We start from the raw sequence: 20,439 nt of genomic DNA, 5'->3' as shown, positions 1-20,439 counted from the left end.
CTGCCACATGAGGACACAGGAAGAAGGCGGCCAGCTGCAAGCCAAGAAGACAGCTCACACCAGCAACCAAACCTGCCAGAACCTTGACCTTAGACTCCCCAGCCTCCAGAACTCTGAGAAACAAATGTCGGTTTCTTAAATCACCAGTCTGTGTGCTTTGTTAGAGCAGCCCAAGCTGCAAGGCCACAGTCCACACTGAGGAGCAGCGGTCCTGCCCTGAGAAGCAGCCTCTTCCCTTTCCCAGAACCATCCATCTCGTCCTCGGAAAGAGCAAAGCTTGAGCGCACAGGTAGGATAAAATACGAACCATCTTGGACCTCAGTCTAATCTTCGCTAGAACTAAACCTGACCATTTTTGTGAAGCTTTGGTTCGTAAGAACATACGGCAGGATGCTCTGGCTTCCGTGGACAGAAGAGCAGACCTGTGGTTACGTGGAACCAGCCGTGGACGGGCTTGCGGTCAGGCCCCCACGGAGGGTGCAGTGAGCAAAGGAGCCCGAAGCTGATTCATTCAACAAAGCCTCCCTGAGTGCCTACTGCCTCAGGGCTCCCCTGCAGGGATTTTTCGTAGGGAAAAATGAAAGTGTCAATAGACACTGAGAACTGGGAGAGAAATTGCCAGGAAGGAAGCGGCTATTGCGGCTATTTTAGGTGCTCGGGAGAAAGGCCTCTGCGAGACAGCCCGGACTTGAACCGGAAGAAGGAACCGAACACGTGAGGTTCCATGGGACAAACAGCTGATGCAGGTCCCTAAGACTGAAGGAGCCTGGCAGGTGAGGGACAGGAGAGATTCCGCTGTGGCTGGAACCCACGAACGAGAGGGAGGAGGAGCTGGAAAAGTAAACAGGATCCTAGCGGGCAAAGGCACCACTGTTGCTATGATACTAGAGAACAGTCTCCCCGTGAACACTCGTGGCCACGAGCCCTGGGTGTTGCGGGCAATCGCCGCGCTCTGCCTCACATGCCGCCGGGCAAGTGTGTAGGTGGATGATTTCAAGCTTGGGAAGCCACCCCTCCCCTAGCGCCCTCCACTCTCCAGGTTGGAGTTTCACCTTTGCCACTTTTTAGCAGGCAAGGTGTTTAAGCACACTGAGCCTTGTTTTCTGCATCTGTAAAGTGGGGTAACAAAGACCTTACTCATACTGCGGCGGGCATTCTATAACATGCAGATCGTATGTGGAGATACCATGAGGGTAAGTGCATGTAAGTGCTGTTCTTATCCAAGAAGCTTCCTTTCAGTTTCTCTTAAGACGCTGATACAAATTAAACAGAAAATCTTTCTGGAGGAGTCACACTGAAAGTTGGTATTAGTCATTTGCAATTCTCCAAAGCCCCCAACAAGTTGGATCTGAGTGGAGAATTTGACTGGGGGAGGCGGAAGGGGACTTTTAGATTTCAGAGGAACCAAAGGAAAACAGAGAAGACTAGATGGGGAAGGAGGGCTATAATCTCTGAAATCTTCACAGTGTTTAAAAAAAAAAAAAAAGCTTTTAAAGAATTTAAAGTAATCTCTACACCCAGCTTGGGGCTTGAACCAGAAATGAAGAGTTGCATGCTCTACCAACTGAGACAGTCAGGCTCCCCCTTTAAAAACAATACAGGGAGGGACGCCTTAGTGGCTCAGTCAGTTGAGCCTCCAGCTTCAGCTCAGGTCATGATCTCATGGTTTGTGGGTTCGAGCCCCGCATCGGGCTCTGTGCTGACAGCTTACTCAAAGCCTGGAGCCTGCTTCAGATTTTGTGTTTCCCTCTCTCTCTGACCCTCCCTGCTCATGCTGTCTTACTCTCTCTCTCAAAAAATAAATTTAAAAAATTGTTTTAATAAAAAAAATAAATAAAAACAATACAGGGAAAGAAGACTTTATTCTGCTTTTCCGGTACACACCGATTTCAGGGTCACCAAACACTGATGAGAGAAGTTTCTCTTTATAAAAAGCATTCTGGCTAAGCCATAAGAAGCAGTGATGAGCGCGCAGGTGGCTCAGCCGGTTAAACATCTGACTGCAGCTCAAGTTATGATCTCAGGGTTTGTGAATTCAAGCCCCACCTCAGGCTGTCTGCTTGCAGCACAGAGCCCACTTCAGAACTCTGTCTCCCTCTCTCTCTTTCCCTCCCCCACTTGTGCATAACAAACGTAAAAAAAAAAAAGGGAAGAAGAAAAAAGAAGCAATGATAGAATTAAAATATTACCATTCAGCAACCTATCAAGCTAATAGATGGAGGTAATGATCTTGAAGGGTCGCTCACATCACAGAGAACCAAGCGTTTTGTGTCTCCTGATAGAAATGCAGCACCAACAGCTGTGAAGCATTTCAGCCTTAAACTCAAGCCTACATCTTTAGATTAAATGACCAGCTTTATGGAGCCACGGAGAACAGAAGAACATGCTAAACATCACAGGGAACTCTCTTGGATCAATCACCCAGTATCTTCAACAAAATAAATTGCAAAGAAAAACAAGGAGTGTGAGGGGAAATCTGTAGATTATAAACAAAGATTTATGGGGCACCTGGGTGATCAGTGGGTTAAACATCCAACTTTGGCTCAGGTCATAATCTCATGGGTCATGAGTTCAAACCCCGCATCAGGCTCCATGCTGACAGTCCAGAACCTGTTTGGGATTCTCTTTCTCCCTCTCTCTGCCCCTACCCCCTACTCTCGAGCATGTGTGCTCTCTCAAAAATAAACTTAAGTAAAGAAAAAAAAAAAGTTAAGAGGTACCTCAACCAATTGCAACATATGGACAGATCAGAAGATCCTGATTCAAATAAATCAACTACAAAATTGAAAACCTTTGATAAAATCAGTGAATCTTGACAGGATATTTGATAATATTAAGGAATTGCTGCTAAAGTTTTTAGATGTGATGATGGTACTGTGGTTTTTATTGGGGGGGGAGGCACCAAGAGTGAGAGAGAGAGAATCTTAAGCTCTCTTAAGATTGACACTGAGTTCAATCTCCTGAACCAGGAGATCATGACCTGAGGCGAAATCAGGAATCAGATGCTTAACCAACTGAGCCACCCAGGCGCCCCTTATGGCTACTTTTTAAAGAATCTTGATCCTTTAGAAATATATACTGAAACACTTACATATTTACATACATCTGTTAACAGAGGATTATATATGCTTACATGTATAATATATAGAATACCTGGGATTTGCTTCAAGTTAGTCTAGTAAGGAGATGGGGGGGGGTTAATAATAACACAATAAGAACTAAGGAAATCAGAAATATCTTAAAATAACTTTATAGTTTTCCTTAAGATTAGTGCTTCTACACACATTTCACTGATTACCAAGGGCTCCATTACTTGGATACATTAAAATCCTTTGACATGAGGCACGATAGTAACAGTAATGATGAGTAATATTTATTGATAACCTGTACCTTTGACTAAAGCCAGTCCACAAACATGCTCAGCCAGAAAACTGGTCCAATCACACTGAAAAGGGCAGCGAGAAGAGTCCCTCACTATGAGTTCCTGTATTTCTGTCCCCGCAGTTCACCGTGAGCTGCTGAAGACTGGGGCGCCAGGTTGTATTCACCTCCCTGGTCCCAGGTCTCTGCACGAAGCCTGGCCCCGGCAGCATCCCAGATGCCTGGAGTGGGGGGGGGTGGGGGAATCTGGCATCTAGAGCAGGGAGAAAGAAGTCAGTCTGGAACCAGTGAATGTACAAGACTCCACTCAATCTAGCAAAGTCAAAATAACAGCCAATACGAGAAAACCAAAAAAAAAAAAAAAAAAAACAGTAACCAAGGATGTGGTTTATGACTTTAAACTGCTTTAGTCTCAGGGCACCTGGGGAGCTTGTCTGGTCCCGGTCAGTTCATGTTCTCACTGTTTGTGGTTTGTGATGTCAAGCCCCACATCAGCTCACTGCTGTTGATGCAGAGCCCGGTTAGGATCCTCTGTCCCCCGCTCTCTCTGATCCTCCCCCACTCCTCTCTCAAAAATAAACAAACACATTAAAAATAAACTGCTTTAGTCTCTCCTCCTGGGGAGTCTGGGAACTAAAGCACATTGAGGGAAACCTAGCCTTCACCCACAGGGGCCAGCAGAGAGCTGAGGTCCTCGGAGAAGCTGAAACCACATCCGTAAGGTGGGGCCTCCGCACCTCCTGCTGGGAACTTCCACACTTTGTATCAGTGTTTAGCTCTCTCATTGGGCAAGAAAAAGTGAATAAGGGGGTTTGGGAGGAATGTTGGGGAGCAGGAAATTAGCAGTAGGGGAGGAATAGAAATTACTGAGACAAAGTGATAGTGGAGAAGGGGAAAGTTTTTCTTATAAATATCTCAAACATTGATGGGAAGTTGAGGAAGAAAATTGCCTCCCCCCCTGCTGATTTTTCTCTTTCACTTTGCCCTCATTGCATATCCCACAGCCTGATGGAGGAATTAGGACCAACTCCTCCTCTTTCCCCAAAGTCTTTAGGCTCAGTCTTTAAGAGTTCGCTGCTATATCTGGGGTGGCTCAGTTGGTTAAGTGCCAGACTTCAGCTCAGGTCCTGATCTCACAGTTTGTGGGTTTGAGCCCCTCATCAGGCTCTGTGCTGACAGCTCAAAGCCTGGAGCCCGCTTCAGATTCTGTGTCTCCCTTTTTCTCTGCCCCTCCCCTGCTCACGCTCTCTGTCTCTGTCTCTCTATCTCTCTCTCTCTCTCAAAAATAATTAAAAAAAAAAAAAGAATTCACTGCTGTCTCACAACATAACTCTCCCCTGACTCTCTCCCAAAGTTGTTAGACTACCTTTACTGGAGACCAAAGTATACTGGTCTCAGGAAGACACAAATCACAAACCTGAAGATGCGCAGATGAATGAAAAACAGAAAAAGCCCCCAAGGAAGAGGAAAACCTCATAACTTATAATTAAGATTCAGAAGAGATTCTTGGCCTTCTCATTTTTGTTGTTGTTGTTGTTACAGAAAATAAGGCAGGAGTCTCATGATTAGGGAGGGTGATGCCAGGGTTTGGACGGTCGGGGCATGTGTACAGTGGCCAAGAGAGGACCTGCTCTTCCCGCATTTTCCAGGAGAGAGAATCTGCCGCCCCGTGTTGTCCCAAGATGCCACCAGATGCCCCAGAACCCCGAGGAGAGACCAGCTAACCATCAACTAAGATGGAAAGAAATCAAACACGTACAAAATATCTTAATGTTCCCACTTTATTTTCTAAAAAAGCTAAACTGTTTCTGGGCACCTGGGTGACTCAGTTGGTTAAGCGTCTGACTTTGGCTCAGGTCATGATCTCACTGTTCATGAGTTGGAGCCCCGCGTGGGGCTCTGTGCTGACAGCTCAGAGCCTGGAGCCTGCTTCAGATTCTATCTCCCTCTTTTTCTGCCTCTCAGCAGATCATTCTCTCTCTCGCTCGCTCTCTCTCTCTCTCTCTCTGTCACAAAAATAAACATTTAAAAAAAATTTTAACCTAAAGTGTTTCATATACATTAATGTTAAATTGCTAACATCACCAAAATAACCCACGAAAGAGGTCTAAATTGCTATCCAAAGACTTTTGTCATATTTGTTATAATAAATGTATCAGTCTTTTTCTTTCCTAATATAGTGAGTGCCAACCTAAGTAATAGCACAGTATGGGGAAACTGCTAGGAGTTAGAATTCAAAATGTGTCCCAGAGTACTTAGTCATAGAAATGAAAGATTGGCTGGCCCAAAGCAGTCTCAACTCCAACATCTCAAATAAAGGATTTGAGCAAGCCACCTTCCTTCTAGAATCTATTTTACTCACTGACAAATTAGAAAAGATTACACTTCCAACTTCACAGGGCTGCTGTGAGGCCTGAGACAATATGGAGAAAGCACCTTTGTCAGTGCTACATACCCATGGCTGCAGATCCCCACCTTGGGGGGGGGGGATCTCACACTTGGGGTGCTAAGCTGCTGACTCAGCTGGCTCCCCATTCCTACTCCAGTGCCTCTGAACCGAGTCAGGTGTGTATGTTTAGGTCCTTGATCAAGACCCTGGGCTCCCACCAAATGCCCACAGCAGCAAGATCAGAGACAAGAGCCAACACAGGTTTCAACATTGTCCCATGGGCTCTAGCTCATGCTTGTGGGGTCTAGTGCCCTTGCTCTCCACACGTTTCTGTCTGTCTTTCACTCCTGACTGCCTGTCCCATGAATTTCAAGCCCCAGCATCAGACGCTGGGATCAGGGCCTTGTAACAATGACCATGTAACTAGTTCCCATGACTGAATAAGTCCAGACCCCTTTGTACACATCTGCTAGTCGTTCTGCTGCTCTGGCTGGACCGTGACTGACATGTGCTCCCCACTGTCCTCAGAATGGTCCAGATCATGGCTTCATCTCCCTCCAGTTCATCTCAGGAACTCCCTAGATCTTTGAGCTTTTCCTCTTTGACAGCAACTTTGTCAAAGCCCATAAAACTGCTTAGATTTTCCACAGGTTTGAAAGAAAAGCCCCTCCATGTAGACTGGCATCATTTCAGAAGGTAATTTGTCAGGGTGTACTAAAATATTTTCCAATACAAACATATCTGCTGCCTCAACCTGCTCTGTTTTTAAGATTTGAAAGACATAATCTTGGATGTACATAAAGGGTTATTTCCATTTCATTTTTATAATGGCAAAATATTGGAAAAATATTAATCAGAGGACCAATTAAATTACACTTTAGCCATATGGTGATGATTATGCATCCATGAGAAGAGGTAAAGGAACAAATAAATTGCAAGGAGCAAGCATTTTATAGAAGAAACATATACAGCCCATAAAAATGTGAAAACTGCTGGGGCCCCTGGGTGGCTCAGTCAGTTAAGCATCTGACTCTTGATTTGGGCTCAGGACCTCACAGTTTGTTAGATAGTTCAGAGCCTGCTTGGGATTCTCTCTCTCCCTCTCTGCCCATTTCCCCCACCCAATAAATAAATACACACAAAAAAAGAAAAACACATGCGTTCTGTCCTCTAAAAAATATATATATATGAAAAAATCTTGTAAATAAAAAATATGAAAAATGCTAACTTTATTAAGATTTAAAGAAATGTGAACCAGGATTACAAGATACAATTTTATAGCCATTAGTATGGCAAAATATAGAAGTTTGATGGGGAGCCTGAGTGGCTTAGTCAAGTAAGTGTCCAACTTTGGCTCAGGTCATGGTCCTATGGTTCGTGAGTTCAAGCCCTGCGTCGGGCTCTGTCCTGACAGCTTGGGGCCTAGAACCTGCTTCAGAGTCTGTGTCTCCCTCTCTCTCTGCCCCTCCCCCACTCACACTCTATATCTCTCTCAAAAATAATTAAACATTTAAAAAATTTTTTTAAAAAAGGTTTACAAGATCGCCTATTAGACATAATGTGGATCAATGGCTGGGAGAGTGTAAACTGGTATAACCACTTTGAAAAACCATTTGCTATTTTCTGGCAAACTTCAGCATTCACATACCTCCCAAGTCAGGAATCCCATTCCTGGCTGTGTATACCAAAGAAATGTCTGCACTTGACACTTGTGTATGAGAGACACCCATAAGACCACTGACAATGTCTGCTTTGGAGAAAAAACTGACAAGCACTCTGGGGGCCACCAACAGAAAATAGATAAATCAACTGTGGTCTGGCCACATGATGCAGCGTATTATTGCAGAGAAAATTAACTACTGCTACACATAACGTAGATAAATATTAGAAACAACATTGAGGGAAAGGCAAGTGACAGATTACATATCATGTGTATCACACTCAAAATAATTAGCAAAGATGAACAGTACAGTACTTAAGCAGACATACATTAGAGCTTAACCATATTTTCACTTAAAAAGGTAGACCTGGGGTGAAGATTAGGAGACTGTGATAGGAACACATAGATACAAGTCTTGGGTAATATTCTAGTTCTTGGATTGAGTGATAGGTACACAGTATTCATTATTCTGCTTGATAACTAATAGTGATGTTACACATAAACTCTTGTATATATCTTTTTTTTTAGTTACAAAAGACATTTTAATTGCAAAATCAGGTGAAGTCAATTTTTAAACATTTATTTATTTCTGAGAGACAGAGAGAGATAGATCATGAGCAGGGGAGGGACAGAGAGAGAGGGACACTCACAGAATTGGAAGCAGGCTCCAGGCTCTGAGCTGTCAGTACAGAGCCTGACGCAGGGCTCGAACCCACAAACTGTGAGATCATGACTTGAGCCGAAGTTGGATGCTCAACTGACTGAGCCACACAGGCGCCCCAAGTGAAGTCAATTTTGAGGGTGGCCAGAGGAGGGTTGGTTGGGGCGTCATGCGCTGAAGGGTTAGCTCTGTTGGCAATATAAATTACTGAAAGAAGGAAAGACTGTAGGACCACTCTTTGTTTCTACATATTTCCACCTGTTTCATCTAACCCTGTTTCTGCATATTTCACAAGCTTTGCTTCTCAAAAAAAAAGTCCTTACAAGGGAGTTGATGCCGTGTAAGTTATTTCTGCCAAGTTTCTGAGTAATGCTTCTGAGCAGGTGAATAGTGCCATAGTGTGGTGGTAATGAGCTCATTTCCCGAGTCCAGCTGCCTGGCCCTGAACCTGCCTTACCAGTTGCTGACTATGTGACCTAAGACAAGTCACCCAGTCTCTCAGCCTCATTTCTGTCATCTTTACAATGAGGATGATAATAAGAGTCCTACCATATTTCACTGATGTGAGAATTGAATTATTTAATGGTGTAGTAAAATGCTTGACACTGGATATTTAGTAACAAATTTTTCATTTCTGGAAATACAGTACACTAGGTCCCCATGACAACATTCCCACAAGAAAATAAAATAAAATAAAAACTCAAACTCAAAAATATGCCATATAAAGTATTTTAAATTTTTTTTAAATGCATCCTAAATCAGCAAGAAAATAAAAACTACTTATGTTCTAATTTTGGTCTCTGGTACCATTCCCCACAAAAGGGAGTCAGGGCTCCCTGGAGAAAGAGCAGATTCCAGAGGTAGAACAGGAAGAAGAAAAGGGGAGCCTGGGACATTCTGGAGTGCTTAAAAATAGGGACACTTTCAAAGATTAATGGAGTCGTAACAAAAGGACCCAAGACTCCATTGAAGGAGATCTAAGTGGCCTAATAGTGACAATAGAAGCATCAAAAAGAATAATGATTTTATAAAAAGAATAATTATAGTTGAATGACATACATTGAATATACAAAAATGCAAAATTCCATTATACTGAAAAATACGTATAGCTAGAGGAGCTGGGGGGACTCATTTATCACCATCTAAAGCTATTAAGCCAAATTCTTATTTTGAAAATTGGTAAAGGGAAAGAATTAAGCATTTATCTTGTCTTTGTAGTATAAATGTATTTCAAGAGAGCCAAATGGCTCTACTATACAGAAGAATACTAGCTATTAAATACAGAAGGAATAATAGAATTAAAACTCTTCGTTCCACAGCTCTTAGTGAAATTATTGATCTGTTTTTCAACAAAAGGATGAATGGACTGTTGATTGACGGAGGTTAAAAGCATTCAGTGAATGCTTTTAGCTGAACCGGGACCGTACATTCACGTGGTGCTGAAAGAGCCCGCAGAGTCTTCTCAGTCACAGGGGAGGAAGATCACCGTTGATCCCAGAGATCAGGCTGCCACCCCCAGGGGCTCCTGAGGCTGGTGTGCAAAGGACACCACAATACTGCTCGCATGTGCGAGCCACAAAATGTCCACTTCACACCGTTAATTTGAAGTATATCCCACACCTAAACCAGAAAATGATAAAACATCCAGAAGAAAACATGGGAGAACACTTTCATGACCTTGGGGAAGACAAAAGCCACAAACTACTTTTAAAAATAATAAGTTGGACTTCAGAGGACATCATTAAAAGAAAGAAAAGAAATCACATGGATAAAATATCCATGATACACTTATATGACAAAGGACTAGTATCCAGAGTATAAAAGAATGCTTAATTAAGCTCAATAGCAAAAGGGGAGCCTGGGTGGCTCAGTCAGCTGAACGTCCAACTTCAGCTCAGGTCATGATCTCACAGTTCATGAGTTCGAGTCCTACATAGGGCTTTCTCTGTTGCCAGCAGAGCCTGCTTCAGATCCTCTGTCCCTCTCTCTGCCCCTCCCCAGCTTACACTGTCTCAAAAATAAACATTTTGTTTAAAAACCCTCAGGGGGGCGCCTGGGTGGCTCAGTCCATTAAGCTTCTGACTTCTGCTCAGGTCATGATCTCACGGGTTCGGGAGCTCCAGCTGTGCTGACATCTCAGAGCCTAGACCCTGCCTCCAAGTCTCTCTCTGTCCCCCCCGCCCCACTCTCTCTTCCTCTCTCAAAAATAAATAAACAGTAAAAAAAAATGCTTAATAAAAACCTCAGTAACAAAATAACTCAATTTTTTAATGGACAAAAGATTTGAACAGAGCCTTTAATAAAAGACACACAAACAACCAATGAGCATCAATTCAAAAAATGCTCAATATCATTGCAAATGAAAACTGCAATGAGATACCACTGCATACTCACTAATGGCTAAACTAAAGACTGGAAACATTAAGTGTTAGAGAGGATATGAAGTAACTAGAACTTTCAAACCCTGCTGATGAGAATGTAAGGCTTGACTACTTTGGAAAACATTTTGGCAGCTTTTTAGAAAGTTAAACATATACTTACCCTATGACCCAGGACCTCTATTCCTAGGTATTTAAGATAAAACATTTGTTCACACAGAGATATGTACATGAATTCTCAAAGCAGCTCTATTTTTAGTAGCTAAAACAAACCAAGTGTCTGTCAAAAGGTAAATGGCATAGGGAAGGAAACACACTTTTGTTCTGTCTTAGATTTAGCGACTGGGGCCTGCAAATTAAGGTGAAAAAGACAGATTAACGGGAGGGGGAGAAAACTTTATCTACATGTGCGATGTGTATACACACAGAAAAGTCAGTGATGAGTCAAAGAAGGGGTTAGAATTGGGGGGTTTATACCATCTTGACAAAGGGTGATAACCTGTAGAGAAGTTTTAGACATGAGAACAGGGGTTGGACTTCTAGGTGATCAGCTGTGGGAAGGTAAACGTGGGGGAACATAATGAAAGATGAAGATGATTTTAGTAACGTTTGTAATACAGACCCAAGTTGGTGCTTTCTGTCTCCAGTGATGAGTTGTTTTTCCCTCTTAGTACAAGAAAGGGCAGAGGGTACATCTTCGCGAAGGGTTTATGCCTTGCTCTTAGGCGATAGGAGGATGCCTCAGGCTCTTTCTGCATCTATTTCCTGATTGCCATTTCTCCATCAAAATAATCCTCATGCCAAAATGGCATATTTTGAGATGACATATTCTGATTCCCATCAATGGATAAGCAAAATGTAGTGGATCTTTACAATGGCATACGACTCATCAGTAAACAGAAACAAACTCCTGATACGTACAATGTGGTGGAATATCAAAAGAGCACTTTCCATATGATTTCATTTATATGAAATCTAGAAAAGGAAAATATCCTTTGTAATGACACACACAGACCACTGGATTCCCAGACACCGGGGGGACATGACTGGAAGGAAAACCAGGAAACTTTTCAGAGGGTCATGGAAATGTTTTGTATCTTAATTGTGGTGTTCGTGACACAGATGAATGTATTGGTCAAAAGTGCTCAAACTATATACTTAACATGACTGCATTTTATGTAAATTATTCTTCATCAAGTTGGTTTAAAATATAAAAAATATTAGCAAATATTAGCACTGCAAAAAATGAAACAAACTCATCCCCTGCCAATAAAAACCCCTCCCATGACCCAGTTAGGTTATTCTGTGAATAAAGGTTAGTTTAGTATTAGATGAACAATTAATGGCACCTACACATAAATAAGTTAAAGGAGGAAAATATATAATCATCTATAAAAAGGGCATTAGGTAAAACTTAGCAACCATTCATAAGTATGTGTATTTTTTACTTTGCCAACCTAAGACGGAAAGGGAGCATCCTTATCTGATAAAGGGGATCCATGAAAAGCCTGCGAGAAGTCTTTACTTAGTATTAGCTATAATTACACATTCAGTTGCTACCATTTAATGGCTAATGTGACTTGCTCCACAATTCAAAAAGCATCGCTGAACCTACTAAACTCCAGACCTGGGCTGCAAAGAGATAGAATTTATAGATCCTGACTTCAAAGATACAGAAAATCTGTTGATGGAGTTTTAAGCATAAGCATTTAAGAAACTCATTCATTTGAAGTGAGATTTAAACACATTCATTTTAAATGGAAACTAACATGGAATTAATACCAAATGGGTGAGGTCTTTAATTTATTGGCAAATATATGTTTATATTTATATTTAGAGAGAAAGTAAGCACGAGCAGGGGAGAGAATCTTAAGCAGGCTCCAGGCGCAGTGTGGACCCAACCAGGGCTCAATCTCAAGACCCTGAGATCACACTCTAAGCCAAACTCAAGAATTGGATGCTCAGCTGAGTCACCCACGCACCACACTGACAAATATTTATTGAGTGCAAGGCACTATGACAAGATGTGAGAAACAACAATGAGCCAGAGTTGAGAGACTTTTTTTTTTAATGAAATCATGTCATGTTCTAGGGATTTATTTTGTCATACAGGAGAGAGGTAAAATTGTCTCCTCAATTATGTTTTATTCTCTATGTTTTGTGTTTATCATTCGAGAATTATATTATTGAACAGGTTTCCCAATGCACAGTCTCATGAAAAATTCAAAAGCTTATTAAAGATTGGGAATTTTCACAGCAAAACTAAGACATGTCGTACTTCTGGTGTAGGGTATACAATAAATTATTAATAAAGACTCATACAATTGTTTTTTTCGAGAGAACAGTGACAAGGAGAAAACAAAGATCAATTGGTTTTGCAACAAAAAGGGCAAGGCGACTGGCTAAATATAAGGCAGCATCTCTCACCAGAGAACAACTTAAAACAAATTGAAGAAAATTACAAGCTTCAGTGTGTCGTGAAAAACCACATTGTTAATCTGCTCCTGTGTCTGCCCTTTGTGTTCTCTTCTTTATTTAGAAGAGCCTAATTATTGCGCTTCAATAATTTTGCATTTACCTTTCCTTCTGGCTTCTTCTTTCACTGTAAGGTCACCAGTACCCTAAGTAGCCAGTGGTCTCTTTCCAGCCTAACCTCTGAGCTAATTTCATAGCTGGCCCTTTTTGTTACCCCTCTGCTCACTTAGCTTTCGTGAGGATGCTCATCTTCCCTAATTCTCCCTCCACCTCCTCGAACACTTCACCCCAGTCTTCTCTCTCCCCGAGGGATTCTCGAGTACCCCGTGGCTGCAGCCTCCATTGCACAGCGATGGTTCCCATACCTGAATCCCCACCTTTCTCCTGCATGCCAGACTCCTGCTTCTGCTCCTGGAAAACGCCATCTCAGAAGGTTCAAAACTGAACATACTGTCTGTCTTTCTCTTACCAAACCTCTTCCTTCACCTGTGCCTTACCTTAGTAACATCACTGCTCACCTGAATGCCAAGGCACTAAGCTCAGAATCAGTACCTCCATCTTTCTCACCATTGCCATAGCCAAAGGGTCTCCCGTCCCGCCGAGGCAGCTCCTGAGCATCTACATCTGGACACTCCTCATCTCCAGCTGCCCTAGTTAAGCCTTCGTCCTCTCTTACCTAGCCTCTAGCTGCTAGGCCACCTGCCTCTAGTCTCTTGCCTTCACCCCCTTTTGCCTCCACGGTGATATTTTAAAATACAATCTGCTTAAGTTGCTTTCCTGCCTGCTTGAATCTCTCAATGTTTTTCCAATGCCAACAGGTTAAAGTGCTATTTCCTTAGTATAAGATGTAAGGTTTAAAAAACCTAGACTCGACCTATTTTTTCAGCTTTATTTCATAATTCTCTCCACATTGCACCCACAAGCAAAATCCATATGCACACCTGTTTCTCCCACACTCACATTATGCTACAGCCATACTGAACTGATGCATCTCGAAAACAACTTTCTCTTTCATGCTTCCTTGCTTTTGTACATGTGAGTCCTCCGCTTGGAGTGCCCTTCCCTTATATCCAGGCCACCAAATTTAGCAAATAAAAACCTAGAATGCCCACAGAGATCTGGTCTAAGTATACCTCATATCCATGTTAACAATCTCACCTTTTACTCACCAATAAAGTTCAGAGGTTGGCATTCAACTCTAAGAACATGTCTCCCTCCCCAGAGTGTGGCAGAATGTGGCCTCTTGCTTTAAATGTCACAGAAATGCGGGTCTGTCTCAACTGTAGATACTGCTTTCAAAGCTACCCTTGCTTGGTGCTAAGACTAGGCGAAGGGATTCATACACGGTATGCCTTTTCATCTCACTCATCCTTTAAGGTAATATTGCTAATTTCATTTTATAAATGAGGAAACCAAGGCCTTGAGAAGATACAAAACTTGGCCAAAATTATATAATAAGTGGGAGCACCAGAATTTAACCCTAAATAGCCTCACTGCAGAGCCTATATAATTCACCTTTTGTTTTGGTAACTACTTATGTTTGGATAGTACCTTGCAGTTTATGAAGCTCTTTATTCCTTTTCCTCATGCGACATCTTACAGAAAAGTATAAGAAAAATATGACCAAGACTCATGTACCACTATCCACAAAAACGACTACACAAATAAAGCCAAAGCTCGATAATATTCTCTTCCCCAGTACACACCCTGTTCAATTGGTGCTTATCCTTCTAATTTCTGTATATGTAGGATATAGTGTATAATGTTACTTTATATATTTAACATACTATTTCTGTACTGTATTTGTTAGCAACTTGCATTTTTCTCTCCTATTGTAGTTTTAGACTTAGTCAATGTTGGTACATGTCATCCTAGTCATTTTCACTGCTGTATCATTCCTCATTGAATGACTATACCACAATTCATTCATTCTCATGTTAACGGATATTGTTGCCACCTCCGGGCTTTTGTTTCTTGCTTTGGCTTTTGTTTTATTTTGGTTTTTTGCTTGATTTTGTTTTGTTCTCTTATTGGCTAGAAATAAAGGCTGCTATATAACATTTTTGTGCGTGGCTCCTCATGCACACACGCAAGAATTTCTCTTTAGTAAATATGTAGAGTGGGCTTTCTCTTAAGTGTATACAGGACTATAATAGAGGTCCCAGACAGAGTAAGATAAAAAAAGGAAAGTCACAAGAATTAGAAATTAAACTGCCAGCACTTACAGTTAGTTTCATATACTATGTAAAAATCCAAAACTTAGGGGCACCTGAGCGGCTCGATCAGCTAAGCATCTGACTCTTCCATTTCAACACAGGTCATGATCCCACAGTTCATGGATTCCAGCCCTACACCAGGCTCCGCACTGACAATGTGGAGCCTCCTTGTGATTCTCACTCTCCTTTTCCATCTCTCTCTGCCTCTGCCCCACCCCATTCCCCACTCATATGTTCTCTAATAAATCTTTAAAATTTCCAAAATTTAATAAGCTAAGAATTTCATGAGAGCTCAACAAAAGTAGCTATATACTTAATGTTCAAAAACCTGTTGCATTCTTATACTATTGCAAGAAAATAATTGGGGAGTATAAGTTTTAAGAATAATTAGGAATAGGGGAAACATGTGATTCAGTCAGTTAAGCATCAGACTTCGCTCAGGTCACGATCTCGCAGTTTGTCGGTCCAAGCCCCACATCAGGCTCTGTCCTGACAGCTTGGGGCGTGGAGCCTGCTTGAGATTCTGTATCTCCCTCTCTCTCTGCCCCACCCTTGCTCATGCTCACTCACTCACACTTTCTCTCTCAAAAATAAAAAGTAATTAGGAACAAATTTTACAAAGGATATATAAGGCCTTTATTTATGAATGAAATGATAAAAAATTATAGGATGCATTATAGATGTAAATAAGTAAAAATAATATCATAAAATGTAAGTTTCCCTTAAAGTAATCTGTAAATTCAGTGCACTTCTAATCACAATCCCTACAAGATCACTACAAACTGGAAGAAAATATTTGTAATGCATATATCCAACAAAGAATCTGTATCTTGGATATATAAAAAAATCATACAAATTAAGTGAAATAAGTCAGAGAAAGACATATATCATATGATTTCACTCATATGTGGAATTTAAGAAACAAAAGGAAAAAAATGTGAGTGAGTGAAAGAGAGAGAGAAAGAGAGAAACAGACTCTTAATTATAGAGAACAATCTAATGGTTCCCAGAGAAGAGAGGTGTGGGGGATGAATTAAATAGGTGATGGGGGGCGCCTGGGTGGCTCAGTCAGTTAAGCTTCCGACTTTGGCTTGGGTCATGATCTCACAGTCTGTGGGTTCAAGCCCCACATCGGGCTCTGTGCTGACAGCTCAGAGCCTAGAGCCTGCTCAGATTCTGTGTCTCCTTCTCTCTCTGCCCCTCCCCACTCGCTCTCTGCTCTGTCTCTCAAAATAAAATAAAGACATTAAAAAAAAACATTTAAATAAAAAAATAGGTGATGGGGATTAAGGAGTGCACTTGTCATGATGAGCACAGGGTGATGTACGGAATTGTTGAATTACTATACTGTACACCTGATACTAATATTATACTGTGTTAACTAACTGGAATTTAAAAAAAAAATTTTAAATAAAGAATCACAGAAGACAAAGTAAAAACAAACAAATAGCATAGGCATATAGGCAGTTTATATGTTGTGGTTCAAAATACATCACAGATTCTGTCTGCACTTCCTTCAGAAGGTAGAGTTCATTCCCCTCTTCTTGAGAGTGAGCTGGGTTTGATAACTCACGTCCAACAAACAGAATAAGATGCAAGTGAAAGTGTGTATGTGATTTAAGACTAAGTCATAAAAGACAACATGAACTTCACTTTTGGATGAAGTCTAGATTACTTGCTCTGGAAAACACTTGCCATGTCACAAGAAAGTCAAGCAGACCTCAGGATTGGTCCAAGGTATAGGAATTGAGGACTCCAGCCAACAAATATAGAAGTGACCCATCTTGGGATCAGATTCTCCAGCCCCAGTCAAGTCTTCAGATGACCACAGTCCCAACTGACGTCTTGAGATATTATGAAAGACCCTGATACAGAATGATATAGCTAAGCCACTCCCAGATTTCTAACACTCAGAAATTATGAGATAATAAATGTTTGCTCTTGTAAGCTTCTTATAAACATAGGAGAAATATGTTATAACAAATGGACAAATACAGACAGTTGTATATTAACAGCACAGCGAACAAGAGCACAAATGCTGAACCACACTGTCGGGAGCCTAATTCTGGCATCACTGCTGATTAATCAAGTGACTATGAGAAGTGACTAGCCATGTGACAACCTCAGTGTACTTATCTGTAAAGTGGAGATGACACACCATATAGGACCACCATGAAGAATAAGGGAGTGTTGATACAAGTAAAGCACCAAGGAGAGTCTCTGGTCCACAGGAAGCTTTCAAGAAGTGTTAGCCACAGTTATTAACTCATGAAAGAGTAAATGTGAATGGAAAAATAGATGCTCAACCTAATTAGAAATTAGGGAACCAAAATCACGAGATACCATTTGTTCTCCATAAAATTGGCAAACAGTGTAGTTTCTTTGAGTGATGGTAATGTGGACATGCTCACTGTGTGTCTATTTACCAAGATGTGGATACTTTTTTGTATTATACTTCAAGTTGAAAGTTCAAAAGAATAACACAAAAACATAAATAATACGTAAACTTGCACTACCTATTTTTCTGTATCTTCTTTTAACTTTCATTTCTGTTAAGATGTTGATGTGGGAGAGGGGCGCCCAGGTGGCTCAGTCGGTTGAGCATCCAGCTTTGGCTCAGGTCATGATCTCACAGTCCATGGGTTCAAGCCCGGTGTCAGGCTCTGTGCTGAAGCTCAGACCTGGAAGCCTGCTTTAGATTCTGTGTGTGTGTCTCTCTCTGCCCCTCCTCCTCCCTCTCTCCCTCCTTCCCTCTCTCTCTTAAAAATAAATAATACTGTTTTTAAAGAGTGAATTGTTGTGATGTAGAAACACAAAGTGGAGCTTCACATTTCCTACAGGTAGTGAAGTTTAAGGTAAGACATGAAAACTGAGAAAGGACAGAGAGGCAAAGGGCAGTAGAGAATGTTTTGGATAATAGGAATATCATAAGAACTGGAGATTAGAGACAACACAGTTCTTCAGAAGAACATTGGAAAGCTCACCATGGAGGAGGTCTCAGAGGAAGATGCAGAGTAGGAGGATCCTGAGCTCCCCTCCCCCACAGACACACTTCCTCTGAAAGTGATCTGAGACTGTCAGAGAAGATCTTCCACAGCTAGTCCTAGAGAGAAGCCACATCAAAAAGGGTAGGAGGGGCAGGGATGAGTTCAGAAACCAAACCCCCAGTCTGACTAACCACAAGTGGGAAGGATAGCACAAGCACAGAAGAGAGAGATCAGACCCCACACAAGACACCCCTGGCCCTAAGAACCCACACTAGGAAGGCAAGTCCACATATTGTCTGGCTTTGAAAAGTCCACTGGGGCTTACCTCTGGGAGAGCCAGAGGATAAAAGAAACCTGAGTCTCTGCTCTTAAAGAGCCAACACACATTTAAATAAACTGGTCAGAGACACAGACAAAAACAGCAGTTTGAAAAACACCTAGGGTATACTTGAAGGGGATTTATTTACTAATTTTAAGAGGTGTGCCAGAGCAGCAGAGATCTGCACATTTCTCTGGGAACAGAAGTGCTGGCCGGGACCATTTTTCTTGCCCTCTGCCAGCTTAGATGACTGGAGCCTTGGGGAACCTCTTCTAACACTCTTCATCCACCTTAGCAGCACTCCAGCACCTACAGCCCCACCCCATCCAATCCACTCACCAGCACCAGCACCACCACCAGCACCACCAGCAGCACCACCAGCAGCACCACACCCCTCCAAAGCAGGTCCCAGACTACCACACCCAGTGGGCAGCAGCAGCCAGGTCCCGCAGCCCTCCAAAGTGACTCCTGCCCTGGGGAGGAAGAGAGCAAACCCCGCCCACCAGCACGACCGGCACAACCACAGCCATCAAGGTGGCTAATTGCAGACAGTCTAGCTGAGTGCGGGCCCCATTCACCAGTGATCCTGAGGCAGCGGCAGGCAGGCCCTTAAGCCAGCAGCAGGAAAAGCAAACCCTGCCCATCAGCACCCCCGCAGTAGCTATAACTGGGCCTCACAGCCGGCCACACAGGAAGCAAGTCTGCACACCAGTGTATCCACATAGTCGCAGCTCCGTCACAAGGGGCAAGTACATGCAGCACACACTGTAGACACTCTTGGTGCGCATGCATGATTCTGGTGATGAGGACTGTGCTACCAGGGACGCTACAGAACCTGTTACACAGTGCCACTGCTTTTTCAAACCCAGGAGACATGGCTGACCTACCTACTACATAGAAACAAACACGAGGAGTAAGACAAAATGAAGAAACAGATGAATAGATCTCAAATGAAACTACAGGACAAAAATCACAGAAAAAGAGCTAAACAAAACAGATAAGCAATATGCTTTATAAAGAGTTCAAAATAATGATAAAAATACTCATCAAATTTGGTAAGAGTGGATGACTCAGTGAGAACTTCAACAAAGAAATAGAAAATGTAAAAAATACAGGCACCTGGGTAGCTCAGTCTGTTAAGCATCTGACCCTTGATTTCTGCTCAGGTCATGATCTCATGAGATGAAGGCCTGTGTCTGTGCTAACAGCACAGAGCCTGCTTGGGATTCTCTCTCTCTCTCTGCCCCTCCCCTGATCATGTTCTCTCTCTCTCTCTCTTTCTCTGCCCCTCCCCTGATCATGTTCTCTCTCTCTCTCTCTCTCTGCCCCTTCCCTGATCATGCTTTCTCTCTCTCTCAAAAATAAATAAATAAATTTAAAATATCCTTTAAAAAAAGAAAATATTTTTTAAAAAACATCAAACTGAAGAATACAATAACAGATATGAAAAATATATTAGAGGAAATCAACGGCCATATGGTGCAGGAGAACGGATCAGCAATCTGAAAGGCAGGGTAATAGAAAACTACCAAGTTAAATAGCAAAAAGTATAAAGAATAAAAGAAATGAGAATATACTAAAAGACGTCTTAGGGAAAATAATATTTGCAATATAGGGGTCCCAGAAGCAGAAGAGAAAAACAAGGGGCAGAAAAATTTGAAGAGGTAATACCTGAAAATTTCCCTAACCTGAGGAAGGAAAGCAGATTCAGATCCAGGAAGCAGAGAGAGCCCCAAACAAGAACTCAAGAAAGTCCACACCAAGACAAATAATAATTTAAATGGAAAAAAATTAAAGATAAAAAGACAATCTTAAAAGTGGCAAGAGAAGAGCAAACAGGTGCACACAAAGGAAGCCCAATAAAGCCATCAGCTTTACAGAATCTGTACAGGCCGGAAAGGAGTGGCATGATGTACTCAAAGTGCTACACCCAGAATATTCTACCAAGTAAGATTATCACTCGGAAATGAAGG

General features: G+C 42.0%; 1 long non-coding RNA gene across 2 annotated transcripts in view; it reads right to left on the bottom strand.

Moving 5' to 3' along the window:
- The window catches only part of LOC115279000, a 163,844-nt gene that overhangs the window by 131,178 nt on the left and 12,227 nt on the right, over nucleotides 1-20,439 (bottom strand). Inside the window, exon 1 of one of the 2 annotated variants that reach the window (XR_003903156.1) lies at nucleotides 14,103-14,151. The exons of the other annotated variant lie outside the window; for it this stretch is intronic. This is a non-coding gene — a long non-coding RNA (uncharacterized LOC115279000). Of the gene's footprint in view, nucleotides 1-14,102; nucleotides 14,152-20,439 lie in introns of those variants that run through there. 2 annotated transcript variants of the gene reach the window in all.

The sequence above is a fragment of the Suricata suricatta genome, chromosome 15 (assembly GCF_006229205.1).
Source record: "Suricata suricatta isolate VVHF042 chromosome 15, meerkat_22Aug2017_6uvM2_HiC, whole genome shotgun sequence".
Taxonomy (NCBI): domain Eukaryota; kingdom Metazoa; phylum Chordata; class Mammalia; order Carnivora; family Herpestidae; genus Suricata; species Suricata suricatta.
This window is presented reverse-complemented; position numbering and strand designations above follow the sequence as displayed.